Raw genomic sequence first — 6,414 nt, forward strand, 5'->3', positions numbered from 1 at the left:
TGGAAAAATCTTTTTTTTTTTTTCTGGGAAAGAATGAAAACAAAGGATGGGTCTTATTTGGGGGCAGATGACATGTAATCTGTTGGTAAACTTTCAATGAGTTTGGTTGTACGCCGAACTGCATCTCAGGAGGCAAATACCCTGTAATCCAGTAGAAACAGTACAGCATGGCCAGAAGCACCTGCCATCTTTCTCTTGGGTACCCTGTCAGTGTATTCAAGGGACACTGGTTTTTATAGATCTGCAGGTTGTTCATTCTTCATGGCATCATGTTTTGGCAGTTTGAGGCAATCCTATATTATTCAATAGGATTTACCTTTCAGTTCAAAATTCCTGGGGGACAGGGATAACTTTAAGGCTCCAGAACTAATGTTAGGGTCTTGTCATATATTCATGTGCAACACTTGCAAGTCATTGGAATGCTGTGATGTATTAAAGTTAAGGTGTCAGGGTGGTGGCATATGTTCAGTTGCAACCACTGCAAATCATTGGAATATAGTGACCTAGTAAGCTTAGGAGTTGTAAAAAAAGAGAGAATTTGTTCCCTGAAGGGGAACAAATTTGCAGTGCTAAGGGGGTGCTTAACTCATGCTAAACCATTTGAACACAGTGGCTGCTTGAGTTTTGACTGTACTTAATGGTATGTGGAATGTGTGACACAATCCTTAAGTCCCTAAACATTGGAAATAAGATTTAGTTGATCTGGAAAAATTTTAAGATAGTACTCTAATGTTGAAAGGCTCCATGTTCTATTGTGAAATAAGCATCAATAACTCCAGGAGTGCAAAAATTACAAGCCAGAACTCCAAAACTCATGAATATATTCTAAAAGTTATTAAATTAATAAAAACGGGTCAAAGATGTGTCAGTATGCTGTCATGTTTTTGAACCTCTCATGCACAACTTCAGTGCTTGTGCAACACTCATATGCTAAAGAGTCAAACTCAAATACATACAAATGAATATACAGGTGCAATTCCTGCTGTACCACCGCTCCCCCAACCCCTTTCAACAACTAGGCCTTCCCCAACTTCCCATTACTAGGCTCCCATACTCTGTTCTGTGCCTCCCCTACTCAGCTCAAGCATACTCCACTGCCCCGCAGCTTCCGGTGTCATTTTCAGTAGCCAGCCTCTGCATCCAACTCCAGGGAAAGCGGTTTTGCTTGAAGATATACAGCATGTGTCTCCCTTTCTGAATTGCATGACAAGCTCATTGAATGAGCTTTAGTTAGTGCCCCGCCCTGCCATTCTTCAGTGCGGGGTCACTGATACGAATGACACTCTGGGTGCTTTCATTAGAGTGGCTCTTGGAACTGCTCCAAGTGAAGCACCCCCACCCCACTCCCAGAGCATGTGTATAAATACCCTTAGTTACTATTCCAAGGATGCACAAAAAACACCCTATGCATTTTTAAAAAAAAAAAAAAAATTGGAATTTTTCAAGCTTTAGCCACTAGATGTCAGCATTGACAAAAAAACTTGAGTATTTTTCTGCTGCCTAAGAGGGAGATGCTGTTCTCATCTACCTTGAAACACCCTTGAAGAGGTTTTTTTTTTTTTCCCCCTCTTAAAGTTACCCTTCATGAGTTCTTGCATATTAACCAAAAAAGCATTTAAAAATAGTTATATAGGATCTTACATTTTGAAAACACTGTGTTTTCACTCTCTCAGAGACATGCACCAGGATATTAAGACAGCATTAAGAGGATAGTATTATTAGGCTGAATTCTAGAGGTCCCTTGGAAAATGAGAGCATGAGGCCTTCCTGACTATAGGGGTGTGAAAGAAAAAACAAAAAAAGCAAAACAAAAACAAAAAAACAGTATTTCCTCAACCTATCCCTTAGTCACAAGACTGAGGCCTAGACATTATATGAAGTATACCTGCTGAAGTCTAGATATTAAATGTTACAGAAGCTGCTAGCATTATGTCTAGGCTGCCACACTACCCAATTAAATATACCCGAGGGGTACCCTACAAGGATGAACCCTTGATAACGTTCTGCTTGCCATTTCTTTTAACTAGTTCCATCAAAGAAACACATGGAGGCATGTGCTGCTATGCTGCAGTCATAGTATAATGTGGCTGTCAGCTTATATTTTGCCAAGTATCCTTCCTGTCCACTGTGTGTTCATATCTTGGTGTGATTGTTCTGGTACACCTTAAGCAGGTCTGGCACATAGCTTTAATGAGCTATGTTCTGGTCTTTGAGCCATTAACTTATGTTTAGAAATCTAAATTTAAATGCATGCACTGGGTCAGCATTGATTCATCGTGTGTGGATAGGAATTTCTGCTTTTAAAGGATTGCTGCAGTACCTAGAACAAGGGATCAGCCAGTGCTTGTGCAAATGTTACATATTAGCTTCACTTCCAGCTGAATCTCTCTCTTAGTCAAAGGTAGGACGAATCCTGTTTCCTTGGCACATGCATTTCATTTATAGATTAGCCCTGAATGTGTAAATAGAATGTACAACTTGATTTGTGAGATGCAATTACATGCAAGTGACAGGAAAGGAAACACATACTGGAGAAAAAACAAGACAAAGTTTTATCCCCGTGCCAGAAAATTGTCATATCCAGGTAGCTCAATTTAATATGAAATTGACTTAAATTATTTAAATCTGGGTTGTATCCAAATAAGACCATTTCATAATACATATTTGTACCACCTTAGCTATATTAGCTTTTCAATATATTTCAGTTAAACCAAGGTAGCTTACATGATCTGAGGTGATAGGAGAAGGCAAGGCTTCACATGGTATAACCTATGCTCACTGCAGGAAAAACTGATTGCAACTGTTTGCCTTTAATATGTTATTATAAATTTTTTTTTAGGGCTCCTAGCATGAGTCCACTTAAAGCTGATTTTTTCCTTCCTTAAGGATGGTATTCTCTAGATATCTTCAGTGGGCTGCAGATATCTGCATTTAAATTTATTTAGGCGTCTAACTTGCAATTAAGTTTGGGTTGCTACATAACCCCAGAGACTTGTTTAAAGTACATGCAATGGAATAGGAAGTGGTAGAAAATGGCTGGCAGAGCTGAGATTTTACTTTATAGTCTGTCAGGAAAATACAGGTAAAGGAATAATTGACACAGATCTGTCTGCATGTTGATTCTAAAAACATATTTTATAATCAATTTCATTTTTACATGGCTATACAAAATGTCTCTTAGTTGCATACAGAGTTTCAAATAAAACTCCACTTACATGCATTTTCTATTACAGAAAATCAAGAGGAATCTTTTCTTTGAGCATACAAATGTATGCTCAGACATATTGCACAAATACAACCTACCAGGCTGCTCCATGTGTGTGCAAACATGCATGCACACAAAACTAAGACAGCTTGTTGCAACAAATCAGACAGTAGTACAGATCAATCTACACTGGAGAAGGATACAATAATCCCTCATCTCCCTATGCATGCAGCGCATAAAATAAGACCATAGGGTGTGGTGGAATCAGCCAGTGGGTTCTCAGTTTAATTCTTCCTGACAATTTTTTTTTCCCTAAGGGTATCACAAGTTTAAAGTAAACAGACTTTAATAAAAGACTGGGTGCACAATGGAGATTGAAAGATAAGCAAGTGTCTTCTGTCAGTGTTATGATCCTACCACTCTCTTATCTCTTTCCATGATGCATCTGTCTCCAGCATACAAACAGACCACCTCCCATCTCCCTGTCCCCACTTCCATTGCAGACTTAAGGGATGCATGTGTAAGCTTGTTATCCTGCTGACATCATTCAGACAAACATTTTACACACACCATCCAGAATGAGGGACAGCATTTACATACCCAAACAGGCATTGTACTCAATATGTATATTAGACATGCAAGCAATTGCATATTGTGGAAAAGACTTACCTGATAAGGAAAAGAGGCAGCGGGATGCTGCACTGGAAGATGAAAGCAGCGAAAGTGAAACTGCAGTGGGCGGAGCCACCATGGGGAAAAACAAATAGGAAAAGAAATGGCCGAGCCCAAAGGAGCCGGGATCGGCACCCCCATCAGTGTGGGCATGCTTTATAACAGCATGCCAGAACCGGCTGGGTGCCCAAAACCTTGGGTCCAAGATAAAAAGGCCTGGCGGAAGACAAGCAGGGGGGTGGAGGCTGGAAGTGGAGTCCCCAGCAGGCCCAGAGGGGCCAGAGAACACAAGCAGTCCCAGTGTGGGGACCCTGTGGTTACCCCAGGAAGGGGTCTCCATGAGAGCACAGGGCCAGATAGGGTCTGCGGATTTGCTTACAGGGCTGACATGGACCAAGGAAGTCAGCAGCGGAGACTGGAGCCCAGTAGGACTCAGAGCCAGGATACAGACGAGATTGATAGATGGCAAGTACCAAGCCCAGGGCAGAGGCAACGTGTCAGGGGACAGACCGGTACTAAAGCCAGACAACGTATAATTGGAAATGAGAAAGGCCTTGGGAAATTCTTGGGGTAGTAATATCACCGCAACCGGCAGTCATCATATTCCAGGAACCCGAGCACCAAGGCGGCACAGGACATCAGCCTCAACAACATAGGTGACGACATTGTGGTTGGCATTAGGCAGGGTGTAAGGAAGGCGGAGCCCCACAAAGGCAGAACAGCAGGAACAACTGCGGGGAGACGGGACCAAACATCATCCTTCCAATCTGAAAGCAGTCAAAGATGTGGCAGGAGAGGCCCCCTGGTGAACCAACCCAAAGTCATTCCAATAACCAAGCTGTTCATCCCTAAGAATAACGGCAAGGCTTGAGAGGAATCCCCATACGTGACGCATGGGAGAGAGACATGGCAGACTACACAGATGAAGACTTTCATATACAGGCATACCTCGGAGATATTGCGGGTTTGGTTCCAGACCACCGCAATAAAGCAAATATCACAATAAAGCAAGTCACACAAATTTTTTGGTTTCCCAGTGCATATAAAAGTTATGTTTACACTATACTGTAGTCTATTAAGTGTGCAATAACATTATGTCTAAAAAAAACAATGTACATACCTTAATTAAAAAATACTTTATTGCTTAAAAAATGCGAAGTGAGCAAATACTGTTGGAAAAATGCCACTGATAGACTTGCTCGACGCAGGGTTGCCACAAACCTTCAATTTGTAAAAAAACGCAATATCTGCGAAGCGCAATAAAGCGAAGCACAATAAAATGAGGTATGCCTGTATAAAAAGGTAGAAGCTGTATGTTGAATGTTTGGCCCTTATAAAGTCAACTCAGTATTTCTGCCATGTTATTCCATTCTACAGTATAGCATAAGCACAAAAGCTAAAATACAAAAGGGGAAAAGTAGCAGGAGAAAAGGTAGAAAGAACAAGATGGTCAAATAGGTACCTCTGTTCCCTTAGACATAGAAAGCCTCCATATCTTTGATGGAATCTGCTTCTTTTCCATTAGCCTCATAGAATGACCTAGGAAACCCTAAATCATTCCTAACTTCTGAGCATCCAGTGGTGAGCAGACCTATGGACTATCCCAAAGATTTATAATGACTCTTACCAATGACAGTGATCTGTATGTTTTCCTGTCATTTCTCTTCCACTGGATTTAAACTCTGTGTCTTTTTTGCTCGTAAATACAAAAAGGTATTTAAGAGGAACATACAGGTACTTTGCCTATATGTTCTTGTGCAGCATTTACCTGACTAGAATACAAGCACATAACAAGGATCAGAAATCCAATGTATTTCAAAAGTGAACAAAACACACTCCCCTGTACTATTTTAATACATATTCTAGCCAGTGCTGGAATGTTTGTGCCTTCCTTCATGCAGGGAGGTCATATACCTTATGCTATAAACTTTGTTCTCAGAAGAATCGACTGTTAGCAGTGCTAGTGTTATACAGCAGAGGTGTGGCTGCTACAGGTGGTAAACTGAGCAAGGACAGAGCAAGGACACAAACAAAGGGATGCCTTACTTAGAGGAAATTTGACTCAGTTAATAGGGCTGTGAGGCTTCAGACTGTGCTTCAGATCCGGAGAAGCTTCGGACACTTTGGCGTCCAAAGCTGCATGTCTGGATTGAAGCACTGGCCTCATTAGGGTTTCCAAAGTGGTTTGGAGTTTCTGAAGTACTTTGGAAAAACTTTGGCGATCTGGCAATATGATATAATGGAGACTTGATGGGGAATTGATGAAATATCTATAACTTTGTTGGTTTTTTGTCCGATTTGGATGAAATTTGCACAGATGGTAGCCTCTGCTGAGAGCATGAAGCCTACCAAGGTTCAAGAAGATTGGTGCAGGGGTTCAGAAGGAACTGCACCCTAAACTCTTGAAAGCAAAAAACTCATGTCACATCTGTGTTACAACACAGGGGTGGGGGTTAAAACTGCAGGGGTAGTGGCCTCTGCTGAGCCCACAAAGCCTGCCAAGTTTCAAGGTGATAGGTGCAGGGGTTTGGGGGGGG

The sequence above is a fragment of the Crocodylus porosus genome, unplaced genomic scaffold (genome assembly GCF_001723895.1).
Source record: "Crocodylus porosus isolate Cpor-Errol unplaced genomic scaffold, CroPor_comp1, whole genome shotgun sequence".
Taxonomy (NCBI): domain Eukaryota; kingdom Metazoa; phylum Chordata; order Crocodylia; family Crocodylidae; genus Crocodylus; species Crocodylus porosus.